The sequence below is a fragment of the Rattus rattus genome, chromosome 1 (assembly GCF_011064425.1).
Source record: "Rattus rattus isolate New Zealand chromosome 1, Rrattus_CSIRO_v1, whole genome shotgun sequence".
Classification (NCBI taxonomy): Eukaryota; Metazoa; Chordata; class Mammalia; order Rodentia; family Muridae; genus Rattus; species Rattus rattus.
The window spans coordinates 109,087,307-109,100,566 of record NC_046154.1 but is presented as its reverse complement, the minus strand read 5'-3'; the positions used below and the strand labels follow the sequence as shown (position 1 = coordinate 109,100,566).

At 44.8% G+C, this 13,260-nt stretch overlaps 1 protein-coding gene and 1 long non-coding RNA gene across 6 annotated transcripts in view; one reads left to right on the top strand and one right to left on the bottom strand.

The window, feature by feature from the left end:
• Positions 1–220: 220 nt before the first annotated feature.
• On the bottom strand, positions 221–6,984 carry LOC116902281. The gene is made up of 3 exons (XR_004388061.1): positions 6,888–6,984; positions 2,328–2,440; positions 221–262 (listed from the first exon to the last, which is right to left on the bottom strand). It is a non-coding gene; the product is annotated as an uncharacterized LOC116902281 (long non-coding RNA).
• Cnr1 (cannabinoid receptor 1) overlaps positions 5,100–13,260 on the top strand; it is a 25,353-nt gene continuing 17,192 nt past the window's right edge. The window contains exons 1-2 of one of the 5 annotated variants that reach the window (XM_032904685.1): positions 7,390–7,682; positions 8,415–8,651. The gene's annotated coding sequence lies outside the window, so the exon portion shown is untranslated. Of the gene's footprint in view, positions 5,213–5,299; positions 5,914–6,975; positions 7,089–7,389; positions 7,683–7,929; positions 8,652–13,260 lie in introns of those variants that run through there. The other 4 variants (XM_032904694.1, XM_032904704.1, XM_032904671.1 and 1 more) reach the window with 4 other exon arrangements.

Genomic DNA, 13,260 nt, shown 5'->3' with positions numbered 1-13,260 from the left:
AATTATTTAAAGTCAGACCTTCGTGACTGTCTACAAGAGTCCGCACCACCATTGCTTCAGATCATGCAAGGCGTCAGGTCAAAGATTTCACACAGCAACCTAAGCGCTCTTTTTCAGCATTTGAGAGGCACATGAGATAAATATTCTGGAAATCCTACCTTCTTGTTTTCCTCCTGTTTCTTCTTTTTTCTTTTTTTCTTCTCTTTTTCCTTTCCCCTCTCCATAGAAGTAAAAGGTACTGGGAAAGGGAAGAGGACTTTCTCTGGAGAATGCAGAGGAGGGTAGAAATCAGAGCATTGAGGGCATAGTTGTAACACTGTACGACAGAAAGTCTGAGACTCAAAGATTTTCTAAAATGACATTTGGCAATGGTCCATTTTCCCCATGTGCTCTCTTATAACTTTCACACTAAGAAACTGTCACCTCAATTTTTTCTACATGAGATCTTATTGGAGAAATTATGACTATCTTCTAAATTGATTTAGGCACTGAACTTTTATATTTAAGCCGTCTTTCCGATACCTGGGAACCATATACAATACAGAGAGGAAGTTGCCATCATTTAACTCAATTCTCATACAGACATATAAGTCGTGCAGTCTTAAATACTAAGTATTCAGCTTTGAGAAATGTATTTTAAGACGTAATCAATCACATGCCTTCTTGATTTTTATGAGCAAGCTACGTTCCCTTGAGTTGAAAACTTAGCATTCAGTAGGCAATAGTCTGTAGCATAGCACATACTAGCAATAACCATAGATGGATGGGCACTCAAAGAAAGGGGAGGATGCCATAGCCTCACAAGGTAGAGGGGCAAGGCAATATTTCTCAGTCTGTTCTACAAAAGCAGAGCCACCACGGCCGACTCCACAGGCATTCTTGCTTTTTAATGTCCCTACCTTGAGGGTTAGCTCTTAAGACGTGGACTTTGAGAGACATTATCAATGACACCATAATAATCGTTTTCCCCACCCTGAAGAGTGATACCCCTTGGGCCATAAACTGATACTCCTTTCCATATATTTAGCCAACTGTTAAATACAGCCCATATTGTTGCCAAAGAGATGATTATTCGTACATTACAACCTCTTCTTTGGTCTTCATAAAAGTCACCCCAGCTCAAAGAGTCACAATTTATTTTTTGTTCTTTCTTGAAGTAAGCACAATAATTAAAATAGCCTGTGTAATTTCTTTTCCAAGAAGAAATCACTCGACAGTTAAGAATTTCCCCAGAGTTCTTTCCCAATGATTCCCATGTTTATTATATTACTCGACACTGTCAGTGACAATAAGGGAAGTAGGGAAGATTAGTGTGAGCTCTACCTCTTTGAAAAGATAGGTCTGTACATGGTGAGCAAGAGTCTGGGCCATCATCAGCACAGAGAAGGTGTAGAATATCCCGAATTTCACCTACCTCTGCCTAAATTTATAGTTTTTTAAACAAAAACTTAAGGCAACCATTTGTTATATCTAGTCCTTCATAAGACCTGAGCTGAAACTGTTTTCTTTAATGACAGATAAACTAGACAAAGCAATGAATCGTGGACTAATCACACACACCATTGGCTTTTGCAAATTCTCAATTTTTACTGAGAGCCCAAGTTCCAGATACCAGATTGGGGAGGGGGGGTGCTAGATCTGTTACTGCATGTACTCCTTTTTGCTCATGTCAGTCGTTGTCTTCTCTTTTCTAAGTTTCTACTCAAAATTGTAAAAACAAAATGAAGAAACAAAGAAACCACAAAGAACACGAGTGTGGTGGTTTGAATGAGACCAGCCTCCATAGCTGCTTAGGTTTGAAGACTCATTCCTCGTTTGGTGGAACTGTTTGGGGAGGACTAGGAGGCGTGGCCTCGTTGGAGGAGGTGTGTCACTGGCAGCTGGAACTGAGGTTTCAGAAGCTCACAGCAGTCCTGCTGTCTCTTCTTCTGCCTCATGACTGTGTTTCAGGTGGTAAGCTCTCCACCATTGCTCGGTGCGCCACCTGGTTGCCTGACACCATGCTTCCTGCCATGTCCACCATGCCTTGGAAATCTAAAGCCCCAAATAAACTCTTCCTTTTTGACGCGTTGCCTTGGTTCATGGTGTCTTACTACAGCAATAGAAAAGTAACTAAGACAGTCTATTCAAGGAGGACTGTGCATGACTAAGAAGTGTCTGTCTTCACTACCGGCTATCGTTTGCTGTTTTGACAGTGCTATCCTGCTGCTTATCCCAAGATTTTAGACTATAAATATTTAGATATATGTTTTTTAGTCTTTTTAATTATAGAGCTTTGCTGACAGGTTTGTACTCGTTTTATCAAGGGGAATAAAGGCTGTATTTACCTGGTTCCTTGCTGCTATATTTTTACACCCTTTGCTTGTTTATTCTGTTAGAACATGCTTCTCACGCGGTTCGAAGGTACGGATGCTCCTTCTCCTCATTACTGATCTTCTGCCTGGCAACAAAACCACAACAGAACACATTAGCAAAAGAAAATGCCTTCCTGTCATTTCTTGGCTTTCCTTGCCACTGCTCATCTGGCGTGTTAATGAAAGAAGGTGAGAAGGCGAAAAGGAAAGAAAAAAAATTTTCCCTAAGTAACACGGGTTTAGTTGTATGGAAAGATCACCAAGAAGCCACAGCTACCGTCTTCGCATCTAATAGAGAGTATCCTGAGGTGAAGGAGGTCCTCATCCTTCCTTCTCCATCCCTTCTTTTCTTTCCTGTCTCAGCCTGACTACCAGCTTCCCCACTGAAGGCAGCCTCAGGATGCAAACCCCTTCTGATGGGGGCACGACCAAGAGCCTCCTGTTTCAGCAGCAGTTCGTAGTTCTGAGGCGCAGGCAGAGTCGATGTGGGTGGTTCTTTAGCCTGCCACATCACTGGCAGAACGTGACACACAAGCAGGCATTTCAGACCGCACACTGCAGCTGCTGGAGCCTGGGCTGCAGGGCTGCAGGCCGCCACGCAAGGCAGAGCCACTGCTGCGATACAAAACGCTTTAACACGTCTGAGGAGGGACAGCAACAGCTGGTGGAATTCTAAAGCTACCCTCTGAATTAGAATGAAATCCTGTCACCAGATCATTCCCTAAATATCTTTAATCATCCAGCATTCTAGCCCTATGTGAACGATTATCACCCCACACACACCGAATTGACGTGGGGGGCCAAACTTGGGCCCCATACCCCAAACTCTAAAAGATGGTGATGCTTTTGCTTTGCAGTCCCCGAATAAGGGGACCACTGTCCATCACCTTGGAAGTGGAGGGGAGGCGTCTGGTGAGCCACAGCAAGTTGAAGGAGAAACCTCCATGTGTGTCCTCTTTGGGATCCATGGTTGTGTCATAGACAACCATTGCTTCTTTAATGCTCTGTGCCTAGTGTAACTAGGAGCACATCGACTGTTGCAAATTGAGATCTTTCTTTGAAGTTTAAATATGCCACTTTAACTGTGTTCTCATCTTCTACATCCCACTGAATGAATAACCCAAATTACACAGAACAGTGGCAAATTGGCTCATCATAGCCCTGTTATAATTTTAAAAGAATAAAAGATCTGAAAAGCCAGAAAGCCTGAAGGAACTAGTGACGCCTGCTAAGGAGTTGACAGGTCTTTCCTCAGAAGGACATGGGTTCTACATTCAACCTTGGTTTGTAGAGATCAAGGACCATTTACATTTCGCATCATGTTTACACGTGTCCTTAGCATAGTGTCCCTAATAGGAATGCTGACAGCTTTGCCTTTGCCGTCCCTGCTGTCTCCTCTGGGAGCACAGGACACACTCGGGGCGCGTGGGCTGTAAATCATTTCCTCCCATACAAAAGGGATCTCTGCAAACTGAAGTCCGAGGCATCAGAGAATACCTGGCCTTTCCCTGGTCAGATGCTTGCCTCTCTTTTGGCTTCCCAACTCAGAAGGAAACAGAACAGCTCACTTCTGCCTGGCTGATGAGCTTGGGGCAGACAGAACTTGAAAAACACATATGCATACTCCCCCCCTCAAGAAGAACATTTTCCAAACACCTTGATTCTCTCCGTTTTAACAGAGCATCCCTTTGTGGTAATAAAACACCAGGTCACAAGTCAACGTTTGATTCCATTATTGAATGTTATCTTTAAATTCTGAATACAGTTGGTACAATTTACCAGCTGTCAGACTCTAGGCCTCTCATTCTGAACAGAAGAATAACTAACTAAACAGTAATAGCTTCTGTAATCTCTCTCTGATTAGATTAATACTGATGGTTCCCATCTACAGATCACTTCAGCCAGCCAACCAACAGACTCCCAGTCAATATATATATATATATATATATATATATATATATATATATATATATCCATCGAGAAATAGACATACATACAGTGAAAAAGTACAGCATACATCATCAGCTAGAGATTTGCGATGATTTTGAGACACGGATAACCATCTTTATTAGGAAATTGAGATCCATCTTAGAGAAAATAAAAGCTGGTGTTGATGAAGACTTACGTACAGTACCTCCCACAGGTTGTAAATGACTACTTCCTCCATATGTGATAGGGGCCACCAAGACGGTGGGTCAATATGGAGAAGGTCCTCTACATACTACCAGGACCTCTGTGTGTTGTACATCTCAATGACGCGGAACAACAGTGCGGAGCCACCCCAGTGGACAAAACACAGCAACATCCATATGAGCGCCTGCTGTCTGGAATCACTGAGGACCCCAGCTCCCTGACTTGACCACACAGAGCAAGAACTACCTGCTTCCTGGCTAGCAGGCAGTGCTGAGACTTCTCCAGAGTCTGGGGAGGGGGAGGGGGATCCCAAGAAAGGCAGTGTCCCCCCAAATGTTTGCTTCTGCTAGGAACCTGAGGTGAGCAACCTCCAAAAGAAAGGGGCGGATGATGAAGCCTCTTTCTCCTCTAAATCTTTAGAAAGAGCTGTCCTAATGCTGGAGATGTGTTGGAGGGGGGAAGCTGAGCCTGCAGACTAGGCGGCAGGTTTAAGGCTCTAAAGGTTTCCCACATCCATCCAATCCTATGCATTTCTCCCTCTATGGATTGGTCTGTCAGATATTTGTTTATGTTTACCTACGACTCGATTGCTTCAGCTGTAGACTATCTCAAAAGGCCATCTCCCGACATGGAAATGGAAACTACTCTCTCTAGTGGAAAACAGTCTCAGGGATATTCAGACAGCTAGCGCTCTGCAGGAAGCCTTTCATCAGCCCGATCTGTAGGTAGGAAGATTTCAGACTTTCCTTCTCAGAGCCGGACTCTCCTCCCTGAATTCTGCAGCTTCCTCTACCCTCTACGTCCCTTCTTCCTTGAGGCTCACCCTCTGGGATTCTTGTCACCAGATTCAAAATAGGGGCCGGATACACTTAGCTTTTGGCTTTGGGTGGGGGTAGGACGTTAGGGAGGACTGGTAAAAAAGAGGCCTTGTAGGATGCTGTTTGGGTTAGACGTCCTCGAATCTGAGCAAGGCGTTTAAAATGAACGCCAAAGCTGCTACCTTGCGGGCCTAGGAACTGAACGCTGTGCCTACAGCTGGGTCCCTGGAGCCGACGTGACGTGGCTCCGTCAGGTGGAAACCTTGCGGGCTGACTGGACCCAACTCTCTAAGGAGAACGAGGTCTAAAACGCAATTCAGCTGTAGCCACAACCGCCCGGTCCCCGGGGGCCCGGGCGGAGAATGGCCCCCTCGGCTGAAGCTGCGGGCTGACGCTCGTGTTTAGGGTTGCAATTCGCCGTGATAAATGTAAAGACCAATTAAGGTTTGATCCGTGCACACAGGAGGCAGACGGCGGCGGAGAGTGGAACCAATTAACGAGCATGTCCCCTAATTCCTGCGGCGGCGGCCGGGCGCACCGCCGGTCCCCAGGCTCCCGCTCCAGAAGAGCCCCCGCCCGGCGCGGCGGCTTCTCCCCGGGAGCAGGAGGTGCGGGGAGCGCCAGGGCTGGGGAGGGGGCGCCGGGCGCCCACGGAGCCGAGCTCGTGCGGCCACCGCTGGAGGCTGGGCGCGCCCGAGTGGTCGCGCCGGCCAGCGCCCAGGCGACGCCGTGCGCCCCGAGGGCGGAGGGCTGGTGGCCACAGCCAGGTAGCTGTGGGCTGGAGGCAGTGCGGAGGGGATGGTCGGGCGGAGACCGCACTTGGCTGGCCTTCCTGCCGCCCTGGTTCCGGGTCCCGACCGCCCGGCGCGTGACCTCCCGCGAGGTCCTGGCAGTGAGCAGCGCGCATGATTAACGGCCCCGAGGTCGCGGGCAGTGAGGCACGCGTCCCCTTTGGCCCCGCCAGGGTGGGAGGGCGTCGGGGAGCAGATCAGGGTGAGGCCGCGGGGTCTTCGGGACCCAGCAGTGGCAGAGAGTGAGGATGACACAGTGGCCGCCGAGCGCCAGGGCTGGCCCTCCTAGCCCCCGGGCCAGCGCCGCGGCGGGTACGGCGCAGCAAAGTTTGGAGCCGCGGGCGCCGCGCGCCGGTCCCTCCCCGCGCAGATCCCTTGGCGGAGTCTCTGCTGCCGCCGCTGCCAGGGCAGGACAAAGGCTCATTAACACGTGATGGGACCACGCTTCATAAATGGGACTGGAGAGCGAGCGAGCCAGAGACAGCGCGCGAGCAGAGGGAGAGGCAAGGGACCGCGAGCAGGGCGCGGCGACGGGCGCTCGGGCTGGCCCAAGCGGGCGGCCCCAGGCCGGCCAGCGCGGTCAGCAGGACTCCGGGGAGAGCCTGGGAACGAGGCGGGCCTGTCCGAGCCCAGGGACGCCAGTCCCGGGGGCTGTGGCGCACGGGTGATAGAGGCCAGGGACGCGGGCGCGCAGACCGACTGACTTACTGACCGATCGCCGCGGGCACGCCCCGCTCCACCCCGCCCCGCCGCGCCCCGCGCCGCCTCCCCTGCTCGCTCTCTGCCTCTACCTTCTCCACTTCTTTTCCGCCTCCGCCTCCTTCTGGCTCCCCTGGCGCCAGAGCCTTCCCCTGGCTCAGGCGGGAGCCTGGGCTGTCTGCAGAGCTCTCGTAGAGTCTGGGGGCAAATTTCCTTGTAGCAGAGAGCCAGCCCCTTGGCTGGGCGACAGGTGCCGAGGGAGCTTCTGGCCCGTGGACCGGGGGATGCGAAGGGTAAGACCTGGCACAGTGGCGTTTGGGAATAGCTTTTCCGCCTCCCGCCCCCTCGGTACTGGCCAGTGGTCCCCAGGTGTCCTACGCGGAGTTCGTGTTCCGTGTTCCAGAAGAGCAAATCGTGCTAATGTGGTGTTTACTTAGCTGTATAGTCCCAGCTTGTTACCTGTGGTCTAAGCTACTTCTGGAGGCTTCTACCATTTACAATTTACTGAATGTGCCCCTAGCTCTGCATACACTGATGTCTGCTTTTAGAAAATGTGTAATTGTGCATGTTTGAAAAACAGGCGCTGGAGTCGATGCTTGCTATCTTTTAACCGTTTCAGAAACTAAGTCTTCCGGGGGAATACATGTCTCTGCGCCGAATCTAGAAAACGACTCAACTGAAATATTAAGTGTAATGTAAAAAATCTGTGCCAAATGACGAACTTCTGATGCAGAGCGATAGCTACAGTAGCCATCTCTCTTTAAGGAAAAAAAAAAATCAAATCTGCATAGTATTGATACCTGTGATTGAATGTTATAGGAACAGGAGACTAAGAGCTGGCGCCAGGCGAATAAAGTTGATGCTTTATTTTCAAACGACGTTTCTTGGTAAGATTTACAAGTCATAAATGGAGCGTCTCCTGAATGCAAATGTTTGCTGTGATGGATGAGAACTGTTGTCTGGCCATCTCAAAGTTTAAAGCAACATGCGTGTTTCTAATTGTAGTACATGGGTCATCTCTCAAAGGTTTCAAAGAGGTTAGAAAAAATTTAATAACCTATTTATGAAACATCCTATTTCCTATCTTTTTAATTTTCTTCCAAATAGGAGCTATTAGCTCTTCCTGCCTTTGTTTATTTCTTGGCATATTAAACCTCCTTGGACATTTAATCCAATAAGAGATTAGAGCAGATTTACTGGCTTTAAGGATGTTGAAAGATACCTCTCCCAGTCCCATAACTTCTCATTTTTATTGCCAACTTAATTCCTTTGAACAATGGGGAGATGCACATGCTCAGGGGAGACTCAGCGGGTACTGATTATCTGTGGGGTCACTCCTGACATCAGTCTGTTTGGCAGAAAATTGAGAAACTAGGAGTAGCCGACCTCCGAGGTTCCCACAGGACTGTCTGATTTAAAGTGCTGGTCTTCTAATCCCAGCTTTTGACAATTTGAAAGGGAGATAGATCCTACTGATCGATTTTTCTCTGTCCCCCCTCCCTCCCTTCCCCTCCCCACCCCACCTTCTCTAACTCATTTAGGAGCAATTCTATCAAAATGAAAGGCCGAGAATACTTTCTTAACTGAGAGAAATATTTTTTTTCTGATTACGTCCACAGAGGAACAGAATGCGTGCACCTCTAGCATGCTAAGCAGCACACACTGCAGGCTGTTGGTTTAGGCACACGAGCAGTTGCTGTGGCTGGGAAAGAGGCTTCATGTTGACATGGTTTAAAAAAAAAAAAAAAAGAAAAAACCTAATCATTTTAGGTCGTTAGGAGAACTTACTGTGAACAGGCTCTTTTATTTCTTCAAAAGATGTCTCCCATTTCAAGCAAGGAGCACCCATGGCTGAGGTATGTATGTATCAAGTGTCTACTGGGGGGAGATTTCATTGTGTTCCTGATCCTACGTGAGGAGGGGGCGCGATAATACCACATGGTGGCAACGCTTACTTCTGACCTTTCAAAATGACTTTGCTTGCGTGCTCATTGTTAAGAAGACAAATCTGATACCCCCCCTGCCCCCCGATTTAATGGCATCAGTGGCTGTGTATAGAAATGCATGTTGTGGCTAGAACCTTAATTAAGCCATAGGTGGTGTTTGTGAATCGTGTATGTAAAGTTTTAATTCTGCTGAAAATAAGACCTCACGGTGGAGTGGAGCTGGGCTTGGCTTTGTTTGCTCTCCAGTGTTTTCTGCTTCTTTTTCCTTTCCCTGTTACCCATCTCCCAGCGGACTGTGTTCCTTTCTGTCTTGCCTGGGAGACTGCTCCTCTCTAATAAGCCTAACTGCAGGATCAGTGTGTTCTTTTTGGCATTTGAAAATGTTAAAATAGTGAAATTGTTAAATGTTATCCAGATGAAACTGCTCAGAATGAAATTCTCCAAAAGAACCATGGTATTTGTGACATGCTATGGGTTACAGACAATCCTGAAGGAAAACTCCACGAATCGTTTTATCTATTTTTCTCAAGAAGGAAGCAGCCCCAGTTGATTGTGTTGATAAGTGTTTAGTATGCTCTGTCAGCTTATGAATTACGAAAGCCAAGCCCGTGAAACTCTCCAAAACAATCTATGGCATTCTCCTGCGTTTTGACTCAGGATGAACATTAGCTGCCAGGATGTGTAGACAGGTTCTTTGGTTGTCTTGTGTATTGGTCTTTGAAATTAGACTTGGATTTACTATATGAGAAAAAGCATTATTAAATAGAGCTTATCTGACAGTTTAGAGTTCATGGCACTCACCAAATGCTTCTTCCCAGAAAACAGTTGGCCTGATAAATAATCTCCTCTAACTAGCTATTCAGGAATTTACAAGGAAAAAAGTAACAAATTGAATTTAGATACTGATAACACATTTATACCTAAGAACACACAATTGGTAAAGAGCAATTTGGTCATAGCTTCTTGAATTTGGTCAGTGCAATGCAGTCTCTCCTCTAGGATGCTGCCCCGTTATTCTTGGGGGTAATCACATTTGGTTAGCTGCATAAGGAACACAGTTCAGAGCTTGGGTTCCCAGCATTTTTAAAGGATGTTGGGTCTTTGGGTCTTCCCAGTTGAAGACTCTTCTATCCTGTTTTGGTAGTCACCATTTCTGACTGATCTGGTAGAGTGAACCCAGCCTCTGGATTTAAATTATTTATAATTCTGTTTTTGTTTTTTTTACTGTAAACCAAGACTGCACAGTGCTTGAAACACCACCAGGGCTGAGTCACAGACTGCATACCTGCATATTTTCAGAGACACACAGTTGTGCCTATGTTTCTCTTCCTGGGTGGTGGATAATGAAAAGAGCACAGGGGAATTAAAAACATCATTTATGTACTTGAACTCTGGCTTTTGTATCTTCTTTCCCAGATCTCCAGTTCTATCCCAATCTCGTTCGTATAAAAATGTTAACTTTATGTTATAAATGCACAGATTCTGTTTTGTGTGGGTTGGGACTTCAACACTTCCCCACTGAATTGCTAATTCCTTAATAACTATTTAATTCACTTAGCTGTATGTTCTTAGATTAGATTAGATTCGTCTTATAAAGTTCACTTCAGATTCTAAAGTATTTCTTGGACTAAAAGAAGTGATGTCATCCAGAATATCAATGCTTTCAAACTCTATACTGCAAAAGTTACAAAACTGAATGGGTAGACACACTTTTGTACCTATGCACAAACAAACTTTTTCATTGATGTGTATTATAGATAAAATAAAAATGTAGGTACATTGACTTTTTAGATAGGCAAAAACACCATTCTGATTTTTAAATAAATACTGCAATTTTGGGAAAGTGTCCAAGTTCAAAGCAAGTCTACAGAAGGACCCAGAAGACTCCAAGCAATGGAAAGTGTTCACATTGAATTAAAGCAAGACGGTTATGTTTTCCAGGGTAGGTGGAGATCTGCTCTAGTCTTGTGTGCTCTAAGAATCTTATACATAGTCTAGGATGAGGAAGGGCATCAACACACTTGATTACAATTTTATCATAAACACCAATGTTTATGATGGGTTAAATTTTGGATATCAGATCTATACCAATTGGCAGGAAAAAAAATCACAAAACACGTGTTAAAGTAGCCCTATTTGCTTCGTATTTCAAACATTATCATGTTATTACAAGGATGTCAAAACAGTAGAAAGTGTGGGAGAGCAAAAGAGATGGGTTAACTTTAGTACCGGCCATGACCTCTTACCATGATTCAATTGCTTAATCTTATAGGAATGTTTTCCTTGAACTTGGCACATGGATACTGGGTGTGCTTATGACAGATGGCCAATGACAGGTCAAAGTCATTCCTTGAAAGAAACCAGTGTGATGACCTGTAATTTGGAGCAGAAAATACCTAGTAAAAGTGTTCCTGAGCTATGGTTCTTCCCCAAGCAGGGTATCTAGGCAGAAGAGAGCACATTCCAATACAGAATTTTCTCTAGGACATCTAGTTGGCATGTACAAGAAGAGTTCTCCATCCCCCGCTGATACGTTCCCAGTGTTTGAGGACTTCTCCTCACACAGGAGTGTTGAGCAATATTGGGACTTTAATTGGAAAGTGACCATGAAATTCTCGAGGACCACAGGAGTTGAGTTTTTAGAATGTTTTTTTTTTTTCCTTTTTAAGGAAGAACCATTTGTTCCCCAAACATGAGCTAATGGGCCTGATGTTTGTCTTGGCAGTGACCCGAGTCCTGCTCCGGCCTCAACTGGAGAGATTTTTTTTTTTTTACACCTGTACTTTAGGAATACTTTTGAAGTCTTGTTTTCTTTGTTTTGTTGTCATTCATTTTGAATAAATGTGTTGGAGCTCTTCCTATGAGAACCCTTGTTTTTCAAACAAGTGATGTGTTTCATTGAGTTGGTTGCATCACTGCCATGTATTTTGTACTTTTGAATAAATTTCATAAACATGATTTTGCAATTTTTGGAGGGGAACTCAAAGGAGAGTTTTTCCCCTTAACAGTAGACTAATTTATTATTTAATGTTACCTTCCTACTCTTGTTTGCATTCTTAGTTATGAAAACTGAACAGATATGATACTTTTGACTTGATTCCTTACTACTTTTTATTAATCTTAAATAGCACTTAAAAACATTTTTTAACTTTGGGAGAGAAGGTGCAGTCTAATTTCCCATATTTAATAATGTAATATCTATTTTTTTCCTACTAGCAAATTCCATGCCATTGCTTTTTAAAGAAAAGCAGAGGCATCTTTCAGAGCTGTGCCAGGCAATCTGTTGTGGTGGTTTAATACACTGACAAACGCTCTCACAAACTGTATATGCATATTTAAATATAATTAAAATACAACATAATCAGGATTTTTTAGTTTTTCAGTTTGTGCTTCGATGGGAAGGTCCCTCTCTACCCTTTACTATTTCTTTAGCCATTACTTGGAGCCATATTTTGAGACAAGAAAATTGTAGTCAATATGATAATTGAGTTGGAAGGAGAGCTGCATTCAGACTGCTGAGGAATCGTAGTATGCTTAGAAATAATTTGAAACTGTGTCTTAAGTCCCTGCCTTTTTGGACATTTGTATTTGGCAATTTTACAACACTGATTTCTATAGCAAGTAAATCAACATTCCAAAGTTTGAGATCCCCTGTCTTTCCATTAATATTTGCTTTCCATTCAGCATTCTTTAAGAATCCAATCCATGGATTCTTTAAGGGACACTCAGCTGAATGCTGTGTGACTATTTTGGCTGGTTAAAATATCAACTAGCTTCAATATGTCACTAGCCAGAATTTGTACATTTTCCTTACCCCTCCCACAAGAAGTGAGCAAGGACACGTGAAGGGATAAAAAGGAAAACTGAGTACTTTAACATATAACTGAAATGGGGAGGGGAGAGTCTTTTCCAAGAATTCTGTAGTCCTGACTCTGTGGGAATTTGGCTTTGAGAATATTTAACTACCTTGAGAAGTAACATTTAACTTCTCATAAAACTAAGAGGGAATAATGCTAGAGTAACCTGGGATTCATCTTCACTGAAATAATCTGGAAATGGTTGCTCAGAGTTTATGCATTTGGATATTTTTGGATATATTTCTACATGCTTATAGCTCCTAGGTACTTATAAAAAGATACCAGTTGTGGTTGTACTGCTCTCAGACCCTAGCAGCAAAAGTCTACAGTGAGTCCCTGCCTCTGCAAAGTCTCCATGTTCCTTTCCTGTGACACATTCCTTTATGGTTAGGGAGTAAAGAAGAGACACAAATGTTTCCCACATAAGCAAATGAGCTGAGGCGTTAATTTCTTTGACTCCCTAAAAACTCCTTTATGCTCAGCAGCTAAAGTTTTCTTCTCAGCGTTGTTTAAGAAATGTGTTGCAGTCCTGTAAAACTGAATTGCGAGGTTTTTAAATAGAATCAGGGAAAAATGAGTTTCTTAGCTTACCTTTGCCTACTGGGTTGGTGTGGTTTGCATCTTTGAGTTACTTTACTGGATAAAATGTTACAGGATGTTTC